The sequence below is a fragment of the Cheilinus undulatus genome, linkage group 21 (genome assembly GCF_018320785.1).
Source record: "Cheilinus undulatus linkage group 21, ASM1832078v1, whole genome shotgun sequence".
NCBI classification, from domain to species: domain Eukaryota; kingdom Metazoa; phylum Chordata; class Actinopteri; order Labriformes; family Labridae; genus Cheilinus; species Cheilinus undulatus.
The window spans coordinates 28,972,290-28,995,265 of NC_054885.1; positions in this window are offsets into that span (position 1 = coordinate 28,972,290).

The following is a 22,976-nucleotide window of genomic DNA, read 5'->3' on the forward strand; positions in this document are numbered from 1 at the left end:
TGTCAGTGACGATGTTCAGACATCTAAACATTAAGCCAAAGCAGCAGAGACTCCTATAGGTTGAGATGGGGTTAATAGGTTCTCCTAAAAGTCTGTGTTGTGCAAATATTGACGGTGACTCCGTCGGCTCATCTAACGTCCTGGGTCATGTCTGATCTCTCCTCTGGTCATGTTGCTTCCAGACTGACAAGCACAAGAAGGTTCTGCTTTGGAAAGGCTTCATAAAACCAAACCAGTCAGGATTTATCAAAACTCTCATTGCTCACTGTGAAAAGGTGGGAGATTCCTAGAATTGTAAGACTGAAATGTAAAGCTGCAGAGATGGATGAATATTGAGCTGGTTCATAATGAATCACTGGAGAACAGTCTGACTTTAATGAGAAGTGTGTAACAGGATCTTTCTATTCAGTCTGCATTAGATTATGATGTACGAAATTATGTCTAGAGAGACATTATTCAATTATCTTTATAATTTAATCTCTGCTCAACCATGATATTACTGTCTACTACATCCAATTTTAAACATTTGAGCACCCAAACATGAAATCTAAGATCCCAACAATGTTATGTGACACCGCTCTGTCACTTGAAGAGTGCCAGATCTCACACAACAATTAGAATCTGCTGTTGAAGTTTTTAAAGGTTAGAAAGGATTCACTTCTCTCCTCAAGAACAATTGGCTGGAAAATAACTCTGAAGCCCTGCGGGAGTATCTTTACACTTCATTGAAAAAACAACACAATTTATATCACACTGCTTCAGTCAAAATAACAGCTGAGATGAGCCAGGTTGATTCAAACGTCTCCAAGAGCGTCTTATTCGGCCTCTCATTCACGGAGTCATGAAGGCAGAGAAACTGCCCCAGGCCCACACAAAGCTGTAAAACCTATAAATGTGTTTTGGAAAAGTCTGAACTGGTGAGTGAATTGTGGTTAGGCAAGAAAACAGTAAAAAAAAAAAAAAGAGGCTTCTTCTCAACAACAGGCACACCCTCTGCAGAGCTGGCACGTACCTTATTACAGCCTGGCTGATCTTTCACTTCTGCAATGAGTTTATACACGAATTATCTACATCCTTAAAGCCCCGGTGAGGAGATGGTTATGAAACAGACTGAAATTAATATTGATGCATCTTCAGGAGCCGTAAAAGCAAAACCAGACTATCAGCAAGAAGGCTGCCAAATTCTTTGGTTGTATTTTTGATGGCTGACCTCACTGCAACAAGGTGTTTGTACATTTTCCATAGTAATTAAAGTGAAGTGAAACTTTTTTAGTTTGGCACTAAAACCACCACCAGGTAAAATGTATTTTATAAATAGTCACCTGAACTTAGAACTGCCATGCGGGTAAAGTTTACCCTGTAAGAAACCATAGATTTCCCCTCTGATTTATTTCACACTAGCAGACTGTGGAGATTTGGGATTGCTACTGGTTGCAGAATCTCATCTCAGAAAAACAACACAATTCACTAACTCCTGTTTATGAATCATCACTATATCAAAATTACATTTCATCTTGCAGTGAGAACAAAAGGTCACCAGTGGGTCACAGAGCCACAATGGCACCTTTGTCAAGGAGAAGTTTACTTTTGAGTTGAAAAAAACTGCTGATTTTTACATGAAACCACTCATCCTTTAAGCAAATGTCAACTTTTTTAACTTCCTAATCTACTCACCCAACATGGAAACAAATAAAATCATGGAATCATGTCGGAGTGACTGACAGATCAAACCCAAAAAGGCAAAATAATCTGCTGTTGATATACTATTCCTGCACATTTTTTTCAGATTGGTGCTAATAGATCTAGCCGGTCCATCAGCTTTTCAAAGCCACACATATATAACTCCTCCAGCTCAGTCGGTTGTTGCAAACCGCTGAATGCCCAGAATGCAGTGCAGTCAGAATATGTGAAATCTGCAGGTTATATAAAGCACATTCTCACTAACAAAACCATGCTTAGCTTGATCACTCACTTCTCAACAATGTAACTTCAAAAGGATGTGGCATTCTTTGAATATCTTACAAAGTGTCAAGTTGCAAAGGCAAACAATGGCGATCATTAGCCATATCATAGAGAGCATCAACTAATGAGCCAGTTAACCTTTCAACCTGCAGACACAGGCCGTCTAAATGGCCAATGAAGCCAAGCATGAAGCTTTGTGTCACCTCCATCAAAAGGAAATCATCCATCTTTTATTTCTCTTGTTGAAGCAAAGGAAGTATACACCTCACATTGCTTTCATTGCATTGCACCAGACTTTAATTCTAAATGATGGTTACAATTTTGCACCAACAAGATGAACAACAAAAGAAGTTTTGTGTTGCATTGTAGATAAACCATGCACCGACCCTCTGACACCTTTTCTCTAAGCTATAACTGCTCCTCATTCCTTGACCTTTTAAAATGTTTTAAGGCATTTTCTTAGACAAAACTTGCAGAAACTTTGTAATGGTTTCCTCCTCAGCTTGTACGAAACATTGATGCTGTCAGAGCCTTGACCCTTGGGCAACCTTCGTTTGAAAGAAGAACAGCCTGCATACCTTCCATAGATTCATCCAAGAAAAATAAGTCTTTCCACCTCGCTGCCTTCTTTGTGCAGCAGATACTATATGACTCAGTGTTAATGGAATAAGGCATTGATGTTTCCATCAACTGCTGTACTAACTTTTATACTTTTTATTTAGTGGCTGAAAATACCAGCACTAAAAAGAATAAAAGTGTGATATGCCATTAGCAGAAGCTATAGCAGCTAAGCTTATGTGTTTAACAGAAGTAACACATTCTTTTTCAGCTCCACTGGCACCTTCAGTGTGTATACGCAAGATCCTCTCCATCTGTGGCTGTCAAAGTGTCAAGAAGCCTTTCGACAGCTCCAGATTTCACTCGATGTATATTTCTCCAAGTTCATCCTCTCCTTTCTGACACACGACCGGCAGCAAAGCAAGCCTCAACACCAGACTTCTGGGCCATAAAAAGCAGGATTCATGAGAGGAAGAGCTAGGTTAGCCAGGGGTAAGATGGGGGTTTGTGTGCTGTAAAGGCCGTGGTGGAACACAGCGGTCAAGCGCTGACTTCATATGGCCTCAGAGCTGTTCATCATCCTGATGAAACACAACAAGCAGTTAATAAGCCATCACGGGTTAGGTTACACACAGGATCTTTTAAACAGATTTGTCAACAGTTGAAGTCATCATAATTAAGAAAATGGAAAGATAATATGGCATGATAAATATAGCAACAACAAAACAGAAAATATATATAAATGAGAGCAGACATTTCTTGTTCTACTGTAATGAAGCCCCTTTAACACATGCATTACACTCCTGCAAATTTCTTTACATTGTGCAGCAGTAGACAGATATTCACCTCGACTTTATGAGGATTTTTCCCTCAAGCATCCTGTTTAAAAGTCTGCCTCATAATGCTGTTTTATTCTCTCTTAGCACTTTCTTTACATTCAAGATATAAATCTTGACCTTTAAATGTAATTTTAGAAGTGGATCTCATATGTAATGCCCCTTAGTGCCCCTTGAAGCATGAGGCTCAGGCAAGTGCCTACCTTACCTAGAAGTAAAACTGACTACAGTTGTTGATGTTTTCATCTTTCAATATGCAAAAATCAACAACTGCTTTCAAGCTTTTCTATCAGTTATCTGGTGTGTGCTATAGCTGGTCAGAGCTGAAAGGAGATACAACCACCTACTGTAGGGAGGCAAAGTATTTGCCCCCTTCCTGATTTCTCCTCTTTTTGCATATTTGCATGTATTTGCCACTCTCATGAACTGTTCAGATCATCAAACACATTTTGATACTAGGTAAACATAAAATAAATTACATATAAAATGCAGTTTTTGAAAGATGATATAATTTATGAAGGAAAACAAAAGCGTTCCTACTTGGCCCTGTGTGAAAAAGTAATTGCCCCACCCAACAACTGCAAAGCAACATTTGCTAAAAATGTCAGTGAGTCTTTCGAGCATGAACTGTTAGAGTTTATGCCAGAGCATCTCAACTGGATTTAAGTCCAGACTTTGACCAGGCCACTCCAAACAATCATTTTTAAAACCATTTAGAGGTGGACTTGCTGGTGTGTTTTGGATCATCTGAGGCTTTTCCATTACTTTGATTGTCTTGGCTCTACTTGTTATGACTTATCACGGCAGCCCAGTGTGGCAGGAGATCTGCTTTTTCACCACAATAGAGTCTGAAGGTGCATCCAGCTCTACGGAGTTGGTGAGGTTAATAGCTTCATTAAGAATTGCATTGTTGCCACAAGTTGAAGAAGCACCCATTGTTTCTACTTCAAATTTTTATCTTCCTCTTCTTTGAGCAGGTATTTCAGTTTCTACTTGCAGAGGTTTTTTACTTAAACACTATGAATAACCCCTGTGATGTCACCACAGTGCACTGGGAGGTAACGGGCATGGCTCGGCGTAGCCTGGTGCAGCCAAACTTGTGATGGAAAAGTAACTCAGCATGGATGGTTTGGACCGGCAGGGCCAAAAGTCGTAGTGGAAAGCCTCAGTTGTCCATCTGCACAACCCAAGTGCTCTTAAGTTTGAGTTCACCTACTGATGGCTGAAAATTCTCCTTTTTGTCTCTTCAGTCCACAGAAAATGTTCCCAAAAGTCTTGGAGCTCATCAAAATGTTTTTTGGCAAATGTGAAACAAGCCTTCATGTTCTTTTTGGTCAGCAGTGGTTTTGGCCTTAGAACTCTCCCATGGATGCCAATTTTGCTGAGTCTCTCTCTTATTGTTGAATCATGAACATTGACCTTAATTGAGTAATGTGAGGCCTGCAGGTCTTCAGATGTTGTTCTGGATTCTTTTCTGACCTCCTGGATGAGTCGTTCATGTGCTCATGGGGTAATTTTGGTATGCCATCCACTCCTGGGAAGGTTCCCCACTGTTCCAAATTTTCTCTATTTGTGGATAATGGATCTCACTGTGATTTGCTGGAGTCCCATAGCCTTAGAAATGGCTTTGTAACCCTCTCCAGACTGATAATGTCAATGACTTTGTTTCTCATATGTTCTTATGATGTGTTGCTTTTTGAGACCTTTTAGCCTAACTCTCTCTATCTGACAACTTCTATTTAAGTGTTTTCTTCATTCAGCAGGTCTGGCAGTAGTCAGGCCTTGGTGTGGATAGTAAATTTGAACTCAACTTTGCAAAAAATTTGTTAATCACAATTAATTGTTTTAAAAAGGAATTACTTTTTTCAAACTGGGTCAGGTAGTTTTGGATGGCTTTTTCCTCTTTATAAATCAAATAATCATTAAAAAACTGCATTTTGTATTTACTCAGTTTATCTTGGCCAAATATCAAAAGTGTTTGATGATCTGAAACATTTGCACACTGAAACAAGGACAGTAGTTTCTGCTTTGAGAAGTATGTGTAAAAACCCCAGAAAGTTTTAGGATCTGACTGTCCTTAAATTGCCAAAGAAATGTCATGAGTTTTTTTTGGAAGTGGCTCTAGAAAGCTCTGCTGGTTTTTAACGTGTGATAGGAGCCAGGACTTTATGTCAAGCATCTTACCTTTGCCCTCTATTTCCCTCAGTCTCAAGCAACATCATAAATCTGATCAGACCATAAAACTCAACATTTAGAAGTAAACGCCATGGCTAACACATTCGGTTCATGTACTTGTTAAAACCAGGCAGAGTGCATGGGCTCCCTGTCTCATAATCTTACATGTAAACACAAATACATCATGCCAGATGCCTCAGTTAATGTCCGGTCTTTGTGGCTCCTTCTCAGCCAGATGTGGGGACCACAGCAGCCTCATGCTAAGCCTGTGAGGGCTTCACAAGTCCCATTCAACCGCTGCTAAAGATGAGTGGTGAGTGCAGCTGACCAACCCTGACAGCTGTGGCTCACCAAGAGTCTGTTTGATGTTGGTGAAGGCTGCTGTAAACACTGCAGGCAGGATGTTGCTGGATATCTGTTATGGGAAACATGGAGCTAACTGAAGCATTCTGCACCAAAAATGTTTCAGATAAGCTTTTTTTGTTGTCAGCACACCTGGGAGCAGGCCCGCCCACAGAATTGGCCGGGCCCCTGAAAACCCCAGAGAAGGGGCCAGCCCCAGTTGTGATGATATCAATGTAGTACTGTTGGATCAGTAGCATTGGTGCTGGAACTTTTCCTGGTAAACAGTTCCCTCATTTTGAGGCTGAAAAGTTTGTCAAACTTGTGATGTTGTGGTTATTTGTTTGTGCTCATTTTTACACACATTTTTGTTCATTTTGCAGCGTTTTAATTCATGCAACTGTTTAGTGACTTTTTTCTTTCAATTTAAACTCATATTTGTGTATGTTTGCCCTCTGTGCCCCTTCCCAGCCATTTTAACACTTTCTGCTGCTTCTTGCCCATTTCTGCCACTTCAAACACATTTTATTTTGCTGCTTTGTACTTATTTTGCCAAGCAACCTCTTTTTGCCACTTTTCACACATTTTTGCTCCATCTTTTTGTCCCTTTTAACCAACATTTGATGTTATTTTGACAATTTTTGACAATTTTTGCCACTTCCCATCTTTTCATTTTTTCTTTTTTTTTCGTTTTATAAAATCTCTTCTTGCAATTTTAACCATTTTTTTTTTTACCACGTTACTTCATTATTTCCACTGTTTTGCCTCTCTAAACCCATTTTTTCCACATTTTATCCCTTTTTTTCCACTTCTGTTTGGCACATTTATCCAGTTTTTGCTGCTTTTTGCCATTTTTTGGTCATTTTAAACCCATTTTGCCAGTATTTGCCCATTTTTGACAGTCTCCACCCATTCCTTTGACTTTTAACCCATTCTAGCTTGTTTTTGCCCCCCGTTTTTACCACATTTCTGCCACCTCTATTTGCCTAATTAATACTTTTTTAACCCTTTTTTTTTACCTGTTTAAACCCATTTTTCTAGTTCTTTTTGGCGCAATATCACATTTTTGCTGCTCCTTTTTCACATCATGATTATATAACTATTATCTATTAATCTTGTCTCAGGTTTTTCTGCTTTGTTCTCTGGCATTCTGATCTTTTCTTGTAACATAACCAAGGAAAAGGTCATTGTGTTTTAAGAAAAGCTGTTTATATTTTGAAAAAGTTTATTTTTGTACTGCAGCATAAATAAATAAAATATTTTATGTTCAACTTTGCAATGGACCATGATTTTGCTGACCTCCACGCCCCACTTCTTTATTTTTATACCTAAATAAGTCACTAAACTTTTTCTTGGCTTAAAAAGGGCTGTTAATTAAATGCATAGTAGCAAAGGAGATGAGCGCTGCCACATAATGAAGATCAGCTGATCAGCTGATCTCAAGCAAGTTCTCATCAGCTAATGACCAGCTGATTTGCTCTAAGCATGTTATTGGCTAATCGCATTCGTTCTACCATATTCTAACTGCTGGCTAAACTTTGCTGCTCCCTCTGCAAGCCACTTAATCCCTCCTCCACCCCGGCTCCTCCTCCGGACTTTCCACATAGGGTTGTTGAAGGGCAGAGCAGCTACGACAGGAAATATAAATAACCGCAATGAGAGCGAAATCAACAACTGCTAATAAAGAAAACTATAACTGCATGTGTTCTTCTTGACAGAGTGGTTCTGATTGAACTACAATTTGTGTTTGCTTACAAAAATATATTGAGTTCTTTGTCCCTGCTAAAGAATGTCTCACAATATTCTGTATGAACTCCAATCTGTTGCTGAAGTTTGACAGGAATTTTCAGGCCCTTTAATATCCAGAGAGTAACCGGGCTGAGGATGAGGGCAGTGCAGCCATGTCAGCTATTATACTGCCTTCAATTTAAATTAAGAAATTGGTGGTGTGCTCTTGCTTCCTGTCTTAAGAAGCTTTTCGAAAAGATTAATTGCTTCAGACCAGCCTCTTACAATGTAGGTCAGATATTGAGCTTTATTTCAGTCTGTTCATTATTTGCAGAAAGGGAAGAAAGGAGTAGAGAGAGGGAGAGAGAGAGAGAGGGAGAGAGAGACCTTTGAAAGGAAAGTGCCTCTGAACCTTCTGAACTAAAGTCATTCTGTCTCCGGGTGGAAGCTGAGTTCTTGATGAGCTAAAAGCGATTTTTCAAAGTTCTTGTAGGGCATGAAGCCATCTATAAAGCTGACAGGTCTTTGATCCTGCGGTTTGCCATGATTTGTTTCTGATTAATGTGGAATTTGGGCCTCTCATTTATGTGGATATATTCCCTCCTTTAACACACAATCATGCACATACCCATGTACTCATCCTTAGCCCTCTAACTCTGCCTCTCAACAGTCACACAGCGCTGACAGACCAAATGTAAGAGACGCCAACACACAGCTGATTTTAAAAAAAAGGTCCCAGACTTGCAGGGATAACAGCCTGTTTTCTCCCCGATCGGAGAGCAAGGCTAGAAAAATGTCACCCTGAAGGCAAAATGTCAGAAAATCCAAAACACAGGGAAAAAATTTGCAAAATAGCATATTAGCAAGTATCTTACTTGTGGAAAGCAGTTAAACTGGGAATTTATTGCACAGCGGGTAATAGTCGAAGCCAAGCCACGGTAAACAGAGGATGTTCCAGGTGAAAAAATACCATCCATGTTATTTGCTTTAGAAAATAAAGTACCTTCTTACGAAGCCAAAAGGAAATAAAATGTTGATGCTGTTGTAAACTCCTTAATGTCTGTCTAACCACAGCAGACAGTTTGGACTTCTTGACCTCTCTGTTCTGATTGTGCGGAAACTTTTTCTTGACAAGCATTCCAGTTTCTTTAGCATCCATCGAGGTATCGCTTTCAAACTTTCGACCTGGTCAGTGCTTTAGAAGACGGGGAAAGAAGAGAAAGAAGCAGAAGTTCTTCCTCCAGTTAGTCCTGAATGATTCTCGGGTTGATTAAGGCCATCTCAAAGAAAAGAAAAAAAAAAACTTCTCAGACTGCACATTAAAGCAACAAGAAATGGTGGAAAACGTCCTGTACTCCATGCTCTGTTCTGTGACTTTCTTAGTCACTTATGCACCTCACAGTGGAATGCTGGGATACGATACATGTCAGACTGGTAGAGGGAGCTCTGCATAGAACTAACTAACTTGGTGGTTTTATGCAACTGGAAGCATGGGTGTAGCACAGGGGGGAAACAGGGTACTGATTACCAGGGCACCCAGTAGGGAGGGGGCCTTGAGAAACCTGTAAAAAAAGGTGTTTTTTTTATGTATTTTTTCTTAGTAATAAGTGTCATTACTGAATCAAAAGCAACTAAATTAATCATTCGACAGATTGAAATTTGTATCAAATAGAAAATAAAATACTGTGGGGGGGCTGCTTCTCCCTTAAAAAATGTCCAAACGGTGTAGTCCAGCACTGCAAAATAATGCAAGTACTTTTAATTTAACCATATTAAAAATTTGCTCATAAATGGAGAAATTATGGTTCAAAAATACATTAAAATGCATAAGTTGCTTGGCTAGCCGGTTAAGGCGGGCCCTGTGATATATATTCTTTCTGGGGGCCCTAAATCCCTGGCTCCACCCCTGTCTGGAAGTTGAGGAACAAGGGAAAGTACAGTGGATTAAAGCCAGCAGAGACCTGTAGAGCTGCAGGTGCTCAAAGCAAAAGTAACTATAACCACATCAGATCAATAATTTTAAGTTTATTCAAATCAATTGATTGCATACTTTTTTGATTAATTATTAAGTAAAAAAAAATATGGCATCAATTACTCAGTCAGTTTTTTTAAACAAAACTGTCACATATTTGCTGGTTTCAGCTTCTTTAATGTGATGGTTTGCTGCCTTTTTAAACATTCATAATAGTTTATAAAAGTTTGAGGGGTTTCAAGTGCTGTTTATGTGATAAAAGCTGTAAGTGGCAATTTGCTTTTTTGTGATTTAATTTAAAAGTTAAATTTCCATTATAAATCTAGGGCACTGATCATCAGCTGGAGGCCTGGAGGCCCCCAACAGCTTCCCATCTGGCCCCCAGAAGCTTGATCAAATTCAGAAAATGTGCTTAGAAAAAAATATTGCTGTATTTAAAGAATCTTTTCTCTTTTTTTCCTTTAATCCCTACAGATATTTAAGTAGACCCCATTGGATGGCTTCAGTATAGGTGATAAGAACATTTTAAAGAAAATGAAATTATTTAGACACAAGTGTTTCTTTCATTTAGGTCAGTTAATGGTCCAGCCCCCACTGTATCTGCATAGATATAAGCTGGGCCTTGTACAAATGTAGTTTGTGACCCCTGATCTAGAGTATATGGAAGTTTAACATTTCGAATGAAATTACAGGGAAAAATTAACTCTTTGAAGTTTGACACATTGAAAATATAAATAGCAGAGCGAGGAGAACATTCTGGTGAACAGCAAACATAATGGAGTTTCATTCCTAGCCCCTGGAGATTGCTCTGGTTGTGAAATAAAAACCCCTCATGTTCGCTAGTTGTGACATTTCCTGCCACATTCTTACACAAGCAAAGCCCCGTTTCATGCAGATTTTTTTTTCACTATGGGGGCTGACTGAGAAAACTTCTAAGCCAATTTTAAAAAATGGCTGTTTGCATGCAAAATTTCCACGAGTTTAATAAAGAAAAGTCAAGAAAGACATCAAAGAATTGCAGCTTAAGATGCGGCACCTGCTGAAACCTATGAGAGTTTCTGTTGGAGTTCCGATGTTGACACAGCCACACTCTGAAGTGTAAAACAAACCAGTTGTTTGCAGGCCACAGATGCAAGTCAGGCAACACCATAGACCATGAAACATGGACCTAGTCATCTCACCGATTTCTAAATGTTTGGTGTGATGGAGCCCAACACTGCTGGTCATCATATTCAAAATGCTGCATCAACATAACTCATTATCAATCTAGAAACATTGGAGACATCGGTTTTAAATTGTACTGATTAATTTCTGTGTGAACACATACCTTCTGGTTGAAAGGGGTGGAACTCTTGTACAAGCCCATTGGGCTTCGTTCCCTCCTTGCACCATTTTTTTTTTTTTTTTTGTTAATGTGTGCTAAATAAAAAAACCTAAACCTAATGGGTGCCATGGGAAATAGAACTGAATGCAAGCCCTTCAACTTTTTCTTAGAAACCGACCTGAGGTTTCTCTCTAAATGGTTTGTTTTGAATCTCCATGTATATGGATACTTCCACTTTCACAGGAAGCAAATCCAAATTTCTCTTCTTCCTCTAATGTGATTGGACACCTGACCTGTTAGAGATTTTTTCCCATTACTCCTGCCCTTCAAATCTGTAAGTGACAAGTAACATGGCCTAAGCATCACAGACTCTAGATAAAAGTATTTCATTATGTAAAAATTACTTATTAGCCTGTCAATGGCAATTGCCATTATAGGTTAGCAATGAGCTAATGAACTAAGATGTGCATCCCATACCCAGCCCTCTAAGGAAATAATGCACCAGCTGCCACTGACTTTTGGGTTAAGAAAGTGAAGATATGGCTTATCAGTGCTTTCCACAGATATATGCAGTAGTCAGCCAGAAAACAGCATGGGCCAGGGGGGGTCAGGAGGCATGCCCCTACCCTGGTACATTTAACATCACTATTCTATGAGACAAGGGTGTATTTAAAGCATTTTTTGTTTGCTAACCCATTTTCTTTAGCATTTGGAATGCTATTCTCACTGCTGTTTCTACTCTGATAAATGAAGGTGTGTAGGCATGAAAAAAAGGTGAGTTACATGGAGCTTCTTTCTCCCTCTCTCTGCCTCAGTGACAGGTTTTCTAGCGATGGTGTTTCCTTGTTTTATAATAATTATAATCATCCATATGTAATGGCTCCTCTATAATGCCTATGTGTCAAAATCACTTAAACACCAATGTTTTGGAGTGAAAATTTAATTTGGACCTTTAGTGAAACCAAACACATCAGATTGATAATTGTCACATTATTTATCTGCTATCAATATGACAAAAGGGCAGAGAGAGATGAAGCATGCAGGCATGGACAGAGGAGTCAGGTCATGTATGCCAAACCAGCATATGCTCCCACAGGCACTTCACCACGTCAGCCTTGGTCCTGTACTGATCTTGCCTCCTGATGGCAATCAGGGCCCATGCCCCATTTCTCCTGAGTTAAGTTAAGTTATCTTAAGTTATATCTTGGACTTGTAGTGTTTTTCACAATTAAGTTGACAACATTTGTTGAAACCTGTGAAAACAAAGAAGATGGATGGTCCAGGACACCTTTGAGAGAAAGAACGGGAAATTTCCATCAAGAAAAAAAACAAAAAAGGCAAAAAGAAGACATCAGTCTCAACTACAACTCCTGGCTAGCCTAAAAGCTAACAACAACTGCCAGTAACTGCAACAGAACACTGCCTGATCAACAGGAGACTACTGAATGCTACCTACTGAGGTAGCATGGGGCAGCGTGTACAAACGCAGCGGCCCAGCGCTCCATCACTACCAGCAAAACAAAGCCCTACACTTACACCAGAACAGACAGCATGCCCATGGAGTTTAGATCTTTCCTGATGGAGATTATCTGGGGCGCTCGGAGACAGACAGGAGGAGGACGTGGAGCAGCGTGACACCTACAGCCAGCGGGGAGGAGGCAGTGATGGCATTGTGCAAGAAGGCGAAAGCGGGGTAAACAAGCTGGGCTGCAGGCTAGGCTAAGAGGGGTCCCACACAAACCTGCTGTACCAAGCATCTTTCTCCCGGATACCCGCTCCCTCGCCAGCAGGATGGATGACGTGAGGCTGCGGATTTTTAACTACTGCTTGGACAACTGTGTTTGCTGCTACAGAGGAGACTGCAAAATGTAATTTTGTTGTGTTTTTTACAATGCAATGACAATAAACAACTATCGATTATCTATCCATCTATCCAGGTGTCCTCCCAGCTGCCACCTCCATGACACAGTCAGTCTCCCCCAGCATCTGGACCAGCCCACTGGGTCTGGGGCATCCAGTATGTGGGAAAGGGCACCAGTTGCCCATAGAAGCACAGCTGCCATTTTTGTATCAAGTAACTGACCCTTCCAATCTTTGCTCTCCTGAGCACGTCAGCATTAGACACATAGTCTTGCCAATGATACCCAAAGATGGACCAAAGTGAAGTCGTCAGAAAGGACTCCAGTTGGCTCCTCATGCTGTCGGTCAGCGTCCAGGCCTAACAAGAGTATAGGAAGATTAGAAGGACCAAGGTCCAAAAGACTCTGGCTTTCGTCCGATTGCTTAGATGCCGAGAACACCACACTTTTGTGCTCAGCGAACCCATCGCCTCATGCACAAGTCCAAGTCTGCAGCTGCTTTTAGCCTCGCAGTCTACAGATTGAAGGATTTTGCTACCAAGGTTGGTGAACTGCTCTACAACTTCCACGCTCTCACCATTTACAGACACAGATTTGAGCATCCAAGACCTGGATCTTTGTTTTTTGGCCCAGGAGACAGGTATTCCCAATGCTTCAGTCTCCTCACTCAGCAAGTTAAGATCTGCAAAGTCATCATCAACAAAGTCCAGATCAGTGATCTAGACATTGCCGAAGGACACTCCACTATTCCCAGCCCCTGTTTATTGGCTTTCAGTCTAACATGGGACTGAAGTCTCCACATTTACTCCATTTTTCAATAAAGGTGTCTTCTTTAGCAACATCAACCCAAACACTCCTGTCCTCCACTGCTTCCTGATAATCCCTTTGATGAAATATCACAAACCTTACTGGAGTTTAGTTTCCCAGTTTCCAAGCAGACTGTTTATCCAAGTCAGCAGGGGAAGTTGAATCTGAGAGAAATCCTTTCTTTATAGTCATCCAATGACCATGTAACTGAAGATAGGGAAAGTCAGTGTTGGCTTATTGCCATTGCTGTCCATTTTGGTGCCCCTTGATAAGAAAGCTGTTGTCTTATATCTTTAATCTTATTCTGTGTGTGTGCCAGTAGCATTTCCTGACTAAAACCCTAATCCTGCTTCCTCTAACTCTTAAACTTTTCACACACTGAGATTCACTTTTGCAGAAAATGTGAGCAAAGCTGTCAGTTTCTCTGACACAACCTGGTGGCAGCAGTGACAGGAATGAAAATAACTACACGGAAATAATCAATCTTCTCGCTGATGGCCTTGTTTCACTTTGTGGCTCAGACATCAGTCATCTATATCAATTTTAGTCTTTTAATAACCCATTCAAAATGGATTTAAAATCATAAAAACTAAACTAATAATTCTGAGTAATGACTCAGATGATGTAACCACATGCAGCCTATGCTTGGCATACAATGTATTCATTATAAGAATGATATTAGTGACTGTAGTAGTAGTGAAATAATTGAATTAGTCAGCCTTGTCTCTTCTAATATAGAGCAGCTCGTTGTTCTCAGAGCCATGGGTCACTGGTTGGTGGAAAATGCTTTGCCTAGTGACCACAGAGGAACACAAAGTGTTTAACTATGTGGTAATAAGTGAATGTAGCTGGGATAATGTCTCGGTACTGTAAATGTGGGGTGACATCCTCTAGAAACTGTGCGAGTTTGTGTCTCCCTGTGTGTGTTGAAGCAATGAGGACATGAGTTACAAAGCTGAACCAGCAGCACACCCACATTATTATCCCTAACACACTTTATCCTCCATGTGTGCTGCTGAAGGCTGCAGCAGTCTACCAGTCAGCAGAGGCTGAACTGTTCTGGTAGCAGAATCCAGCAGGTTGATAGCTTTCTAGCAGATTTTTGACAATTGGTTGAAAACTTAAAAACCCTCACTTTTGTATATAGCAAAATTTGATGTGAGGCTTAATTATAAAATTATTTTTTTCCTCCATAGTTGTCATTGAGAGCCATTGTGTTAAATGATGCTACACATGTGCAACCAAAAATGAAAACAAAAAACAAAAAACAAAAAACACTATCTTCATAAGTTATGTGATTTATCAAAGGAATACAGTACCAAGGATGAACTATATATATATATATAAACTTGTATCAGGGCATGCAACCAGAACATCTCATTTCACTTTAAAGAACTAGCATATATATATATATATATATATATATATATATATATATATATATATATATATATGCACCCCCTTCAGGTCTGTTTTTAGCATATGCAGCTTTGGCTGCAATCATAGCTCTGAGTCCGTGTGCATAGGTCTCAATCAGGCTTGCACATCTGGACCCAGCAATTGTACTCCATTCTTCTTTGCAAAACTACTCTATGAGGTTGCACAGGGATCAGAACAGCCCTTTTCCTGTCAAGCCACAAATTCTCTATTGGCTTGAGGTCTGGGCTTTGAAATAATGTCCGTGTATCTTTCTCTATATGCCTCGGGTCATTGTCTTGCTTGAAAATAAATCTTCTCCTGACCTGTAGTTCTATTGCAGACTGAATGTTATCATCCCCCAGGATTTTCCTATATTTTGCTGCATTCATTTTAACCTCTATCTTTACAAGCCTTCTAGGGTTGGCTGGATCCCCACAGCATGATGCTGCCACCACCATGCTTCACGGTGGGGATGATGTGTTTGTGGTGAAGAGCAGTGTTTGGTGTCTGCCAAACACAGCGTCTTGTCTGATGGCCAAAAAGCACCATTATGGTCTCATCAGACCAAAGAACTATCTTCCACTTGACCATGGAGTCTTCCCTTGCCCTTTGGCGAATTCTCATCGAGATTTAATCTGATCTTTCTTCAGCAAGGACTTTCTCTCTTCCACTCTGCAAACAGCTGTATGCTGAGTCTCTTTCAATTGCTGCTTGTAACTCCTTCAGAGTAGTCATTGGTGTATTGGTGGCCTCTCTCTCTTGTCTCCTTCTTGCTCACTCACTCAGTTTGTGAGGACGGTCTGATCTAGGCAAATTTACACATGTGACATGTGTGTCTTCTATTTACTGATAATAGATTTTATTGTATTCCAGGGGATGTTTAGTGCCTTGGAAATTTTTTGTATCCATCCCCTGACTTACACTTTTTTAAGAACCTTTTCTCTGAGTTGCCTGGAGTGTTCTTTTGTCCTCATGGTGTAATGGTAGCCAGGAATACTGATTAACCAGTGACTGGACCTTTCAGATACATCTTAAGGCACATTCAGTGTGCTCAGGTGATCCCCATTTCAATAATTCTGAGACTACTAGCACCAAAAGGCTGGACTTCTGTTGAATTAGGTCCGTCACTTTAAAATGGGTGAACCTTTATACAGTCACCTATTTTACATTACATTTTTTTTTATCTAACTGACAATTCTTTGTAGAAATATGTTTTCATTATGACATTAACGAGGGGTTTTCTGTATTTTTTTTCAAGGAATCCAAATGATTTTGACCACAATTGATAAAATCAATAAAAGGGTTAAACATCAAAGGGGGGTGAATACTTTTTATAGGCACCATGCAAACTGTGAGCTTAAATAAACCCAAATATAACCCCAAATTTCTTTTTCTCATAGTAGTTTTCATTGTTACTGCTTCTTACTCCAACTGCAGCCTCAGACAGGTGAGAAGAGACCGTTTAGGGTGTGTATAAAGATCACTGTTAAAATAGATTAGATGCATTTGATGGAAACAAACCTTGATGGGTCCGGAGCCTCACCTTTTCAAAGTAGCTCAGCCACTCTCCTGCTGTTGACATAAATGTAACACTCACTTAATAAAAAGCAAAATGGAAGGTGACATGTGAAGAAGAGGAGCAGGGTGGAGACAGTTCCTGTCCTATAGATGGGATGAATGACCCAGATAAATATCTTTCCTGAGGTAACAGCTGAAATAATTTTCAGACTGCAACAAGCTTCTGGTACCAATCTTCAGGCATTTTGACTGAATGTAGGTAAAAGAATGGGAGCATGGTTGTGCATCTTGTCTAGGTTTGGGTAGCTGTGGTGTAGAGGTAGAGCAGGTTGGCTTTAGAAGGCTATTTTAAATACCAGCTCTTCTGGTCCACCATCTACAGTGAGATCGTGCCTTAATGAAGCTGTGCCTTTTTACTCTTAAACTCCAAAATGGTACATATGTGCTCCAGATTGTGATCCTACATGGTGCAAGCTTCACATACGCCCTTTTGACACATGCACTCAGGATTTATTTCCAGATGATTTCTGGGCATTTGCCTATCAAATGTGCACCATACATTATCTAAGTTGGATGCAAACTCTTTTTTATTTATTTTATTTCATTGAGGGTCAGATGGCGATGGCTGTGTAGCCCATGCAGAGGGAGGGACATCCTTCTGTAATGGTGACTGTTTCTGGGTTGACATCCACACGTATAAGGGTATAATAATGTTTCAAGAAGAAACATACGGCAGTGGAAAATAATATTATGACAACAGCCCATCCTGTAACATGGTATACTGTACATTGCACAATTAAATATGGACTAATTTTGCAGCTCTGTACATTTCCAAATCTTTGGCTTACGCTGGTATCTAAAACAGACTGCAATGCAGCTTCTGCAGCGCTTAGCATTTCTGCTGTTTGCCTTTAAGGTCAAAAATCAGCACAGCGATGTTTGAGCATGTGCAGAGTGCCTAAGAAAGGCAGAATCTTTGAGGTTTAAACATGCAAGAGAAAATCTATCTATAACTGATTTATTGAGGTGTGTTAGCCCAAATTTGTGATATATTTGAATTAGTAAAATTGGACTAGCATGTCAATAAAGGACAGTTTTAATAGGAGTAGCACAATAATTAAGCTAACTCCATGTAGATGTACTAAGAAGTATCAGTCCTTTGAACAAGCAATGGACATGTCAAAGCACCTTAGGACAAAATATTGATCCCCACGTGGCTCCAAATATGAACCTGTATCACTCATAGTTGAACAGCTGTCTTGTGTAGCACTAATTTTGTGAGTTAATAACAGATGAGAAATAGAGTTAAGCCCTGAAAGGGGTTCTCACAAACTTAATTTGCACCAGGAATGGGTGCTTCAACTTAAGATACTGCTTTTTCCCCTTAGTTTCTGAAAAATCAAGCTCTGTAAGATGCTACCAGCTGTAGACTCAGTCTGTGATAAACGCAAATTCTCACCTGCCTCTTTTACACTCATTTTGGAATTGTCAGATTTGGCAGTACAGCCTGCAATGAAGGCCATCTCACGTGTTGGAAGAAAAAAGAACCTTTTAAGAAGAAATATGACAAATAACTAGCATCCAGTGATTATATGCCTCTCTGAGGGATACAGTTGGATTGTGAATGTACAGTAATGCATCAAGAAGAAGGCTTGGGCTGGTTATGGTGATGAACATGAGGCCTAACTGCCTTTACCTTTGATCTACAAATCCATCAGTTCATTCTTGAGTCAGAGCGGACATTTGTGTAAAGTAGAAGAATATCTATCAAAGCATAAGCACATTCATAAGCAAGAAAGAACATGAGGCCTGATGACCGTTACTTTTGACATAGGACCTCCAAAAAGTAATCAAGTTCAGTGGGCATTTGCCAAAATTTAAAGAAAATTCCCCAAAACCAAACTGAGGTATCAGGTTCTAAGAATGACCCAGGAGGCACTCAAGTGAAGGTCAGCACCACTAACAACATTTGTAACTTTGTTGGCACGGAGGTTAAAAAGACTCTCATACTCCAGCTGGACACATCCACTGAACAAGTTTAAAAAAATAGAAATTTCCAATACTTGGCACCTCTCAGAAATGTGGTAAAACCTGGAAATCTTTTATGGACTACATGAAAAGCACAATGCCCCACCAAGCTGAACTGCAACTGTGCCACCCTAAAAATATTTTGGCAGCCAGTTAACACCTTCTGTTTTGTCCATCACTCTGGCCGCAGGTTTACTGACTAGAGAAATGGTGAAACTGAGAACAACAGGGCATAATCAGAAAGTAGGTTTGCTTTAAGTTTCTTGAATGCACACTGTAAATATACTTTTATCATGAATTATATTACTCTTTTTGAAGCCTTTTAAACATTTTTACATTTCCACATGTACTGCATTCTTGGTGTTAATAACACATTCTTTTAAACTTTTAATCAAGTATCCCATAATGTCTGTATTTTGTCATTAATGGTAGTATTTTACTGCACAATGAAAAGAGTATTCATTACAAATGAAATCTGCCAGAACTAGCTTAGTAGCCATTTCACTTCATCAAATGAACTGAGAATTGGCATTTTCATTACGGTCTACACAAAACAACCTTTTAATAATGAACTAGAATTAAATATAAGGATATAAGATGACATTACATATCAACAATGCTATGTAAGAAGATGTTTGCTGATGGAAAAAGACACTTGGATGATAGCTGTTCTCACTCTGACTTCTGTGACTAACTTCCTGTGTTTCTTAAAGGGGCCACGCAGCCCTCAAAAACAATGAATTTGCCTAGACAAATGTTGAGAACTAAACTGTGGTAATGGAACAGCAACTTTTCAAAGGATAAGTCACATATGTCTGCATTAACTGCTGTATAACTTAATGCTGTTTTTGGACTTTTACTTGAAATGAAGTTAGTTTAGCCCTGCGATTGACTGGCGACCAGTCCAGGGTGTACCCCGCCTCTCGCCCAATGACAGCTGGGATAGGCTCCAGCACCTCCGCGATCCCCAGACGGGATAAGCGGTATAAAACATGGTTGGATGGATGGGCGGATGAAGTTAGTTTGGTGAGTGTTTAAATATGGCATCTGTCAGGTGCCAATTAAGCTCAGCTGGTACAGAAGGCATCTATATGAGGTATCGCTGTTAAATAATGACACTGTGATTATGAGGATAAAACCACCTGGTTCACAGCCAGTGTTATATATCAAAGACTGGATATTCATACACAACTGCTGTAAGTTTTCAGTAAGTGTCATCTTTAGTTTACTGCTAGCAACTGATTAAAATGCATGTGTTTATGCTAAGACATTGGAAAACTTGAACAACACATTTACTTAAATCTTTCGTTGAAATTCAACAAAACAGCAGCCGAATTTCACATGCACGTGTGTTTGAATGGCACTGAAGATTTTGTGAGGAAAAAGAGGATATCCAAGACAATGAATGTTTCAGGTGCCCATGCACAGCAAAAACTTCTGAAAACATTTAACAAATTGAAAAAATTGTTTGCGATGATCGATGACTCACAATAAGAATGACTGCTGAAATGGTCTCCATTGATAATTTTGCATAAAAATTTTAACAATGAAAAAATTGTGTGCCAAAGTTGTCCCACAACTTATGACATCTAATTAAATGGAAAAAATGCAAGCAAATTTGTGGAGATATATTGGAACAAATGGATTTTTTTTAGGAATGATTTTATACAATTTAACTTGGATCTTCCAATATGATCCTGAGACAAAATGAAAGCCAATGCATTGGACACCATCATCATCAAGGGTGAAGAAAGCACGACAAAGCAAATCCAAAGTCAAGGCCATGTTGTTTTTTTCTTTGACATTAAGGGTGCGATTTTGGAGGAGTGGGTTCCAGAAGGGTCCACAGTTCTGGCGCAAAAACAAACCACGGTGCTTGATCACCCTCCCTATTCACCTATGCTCAGTAAAAGTGTATTACAGCATTAGTCTTGATTTTAATAGCCATACTTTCTATACTGAGGCTGTAGTTCTTGATGCACAGGTTGTGGGATAAATTTCCAGTTGTGGTGCATGCCTTCCCACACTCTCTCCCCTCGTTTCTTGTCTTTCTTTGGCTATCCTAGCCAGCAAAAAAACCCAAAAATGATCTTTTAAGAACAAATGGAGTCTGTCCATCTGTTTGGACTGTGTCCATAGTCGCTGGCAGTTTTTTGTGGTGGCAGCACTTCCTTTCAATACATTGTCTAGGAAATCCTATTCCTATGTCTCTGATATTTCTGTGTCTGAGGGATGGTTATGTAACTTCAAGGCCCCAGGTCAAGCTGTAAGGTCAGGAGTGGGGACTCTAGGAGTCTCTCCTCTCTTCCTGGGCTGGTAGTCTAAATTCAGTAGTGTGGGTTAGATAAGACGCGCTGTTTGTTCTTTCAGTCAAGGATGTTTCTCTTTAGCTCATGTGTGTGGGAAATTTTCACATGGACAGTCTGACTCCAGAGTGAGTCAACTCTTGGTGCACATGTTAGCATCTTTTGAGTTTCTGATCAAGGTTAAAGTTGCCCTAATGGCAGAAAAGGGTGAACTACTTGAGGTTTCGTCAACTGCATGGCGGAATAGAAATCGACCTGACTCCTCAAAAGTGAAACTACTGATCTGCTAATGCCAGGGCAGGATTCCTTTGCATGGTTTCCATGCTATTTTGTATCATTTTCTTGTAATTTCCTAGAAAAAGGAAGAATATTAAGCACACGGCTATTTAGAATTATGTTATGGATGCTAACCTCAAAAGTAGAGTCAGCTGTCATAACCTAGCAGTGATACATGCTGATGAGAAACTCTGAAATTGAGATTGTGGGCACTGCCAGTGCAAAAACAAGCACACTTGGTATAGTGCTGATGTCCAGCATCCAGCTGAGAAGAGAAGGCAATAGAAATATAAAAATAAGAAATATATGAAAGGTCAAATGCTGACATATTAAGTGCTAAAAGTAAGCTTTTTCAGTGCATTCCATTTAGCACTTGTCATACAGAACAGACAGCTCTGCAAATACTTGGAGAGTAAGCACTAACTCCAGTGTGCCGATGGCAGTTTTCTGAAGCTGAACCAGAGCTGCTTCATTTTGCCACAAGGAAGGAAGGAGAAGATCAGAAGAGTTTCTATAATGGTTCCTGCGCCTAACTTCGACCAGCTGGTGTTCACCCACAGAGTGGAAAAAGTGGGCTTTGGGGTTCAGCCTGTTGTCTCACAATTTGACTTAATGGAAGTCATCAAAGGGAGAAAGCTGCAGAGAGAGGGGGTTCTGAATGAATTAAAGGATAATTGCAGAGGCTCTCAGATGTGGTACGGTGCAGCACAGGCTTGGTTAAGGAAGAGTGGGAGGATGCCGGAGCACATCTCTGATAGTTTGGTGGATCCCTGTTTGTTCTTGACTCGAGATACATTCCTTGGCACATCCGCTGTTTGGATAAATTAATGATTAGAGTTTGCTTGGTGGCATGCAAATAACCCATCAGCATCCGCGTTCCTCTCAAAGCATCTGACATGCTCTGCGCTCCTGTCTGATTCGACTTCGAGCAACAACTTCTCAGGAAAAAAGCAAATATAGTGAGGGGAAAAAGAAATGAGAGCTTGTCATCTGGGTGACAATGAGTGACAGCACTCCCCTGATACCATGGCAACACAAGGAATTTCTCTCAATAGAGCCCATGACGAATCAGGACCTTGATGTTTTCTGCTTTCCAACTGAGGACGGCACAGGGAGGGAGATCAAGCACTGATCTCATTCACTTCAGGGAAGATCTGCTTGCTTTTTATAAGAAGTGAAATTTTAGAGTAGAAGTGGATTTCAGTCATTTTGGGGAATCAATGGGGCTAAAAAAGGAACACAATTCAGTGGCAGGTAGTCTAGAGGAAGTTAAAAATAATGGTTGCATAGAAGATTGTCTTTATCTCTTTTAGTTAATAACCTGAGAAAAGTGTTAGCTATGTGCTTAACTAAAATACACAGAGGCATTGCATTTAAGAACTAAAGAGATCTTCATTGGGGATTTATTCATACATATGACTTGTATTTTACTCCACTTTTCCATCACAACCAGTCAGTTCCACTTGTCTATTCAAGATCTCATACTGTTTTTCTTGTTTTCTTTGGATATCAGTGCTTATTCTCCAACAATAATGAGTGATTTTTTTTTTCAAAATCTTGCTAAAACTCATTATTTGAACTTAACCTATCACAAAAAGTTAGGAAATTTGTGTTTGGTAGATTATTTGTTTTTGTAACAATGTTTCTCGACAATAAGTCTTATACCATTGGAAATCATATTTATTTCCTTTTAAATGGAGGCACCTTAGTGAGGGACGTGCATTTGTTGGATGACCAGCAGAGCTAAGTATGTGGGTTGCACCCATTAAAGAAATTGTCGAATCCTTGCTGATGCCAGTTTATTTTGTTGTCCTTATTGACTCTTATTTTGAGCTTATGGTACCCCCTATGTGAGCATGGGCCCTG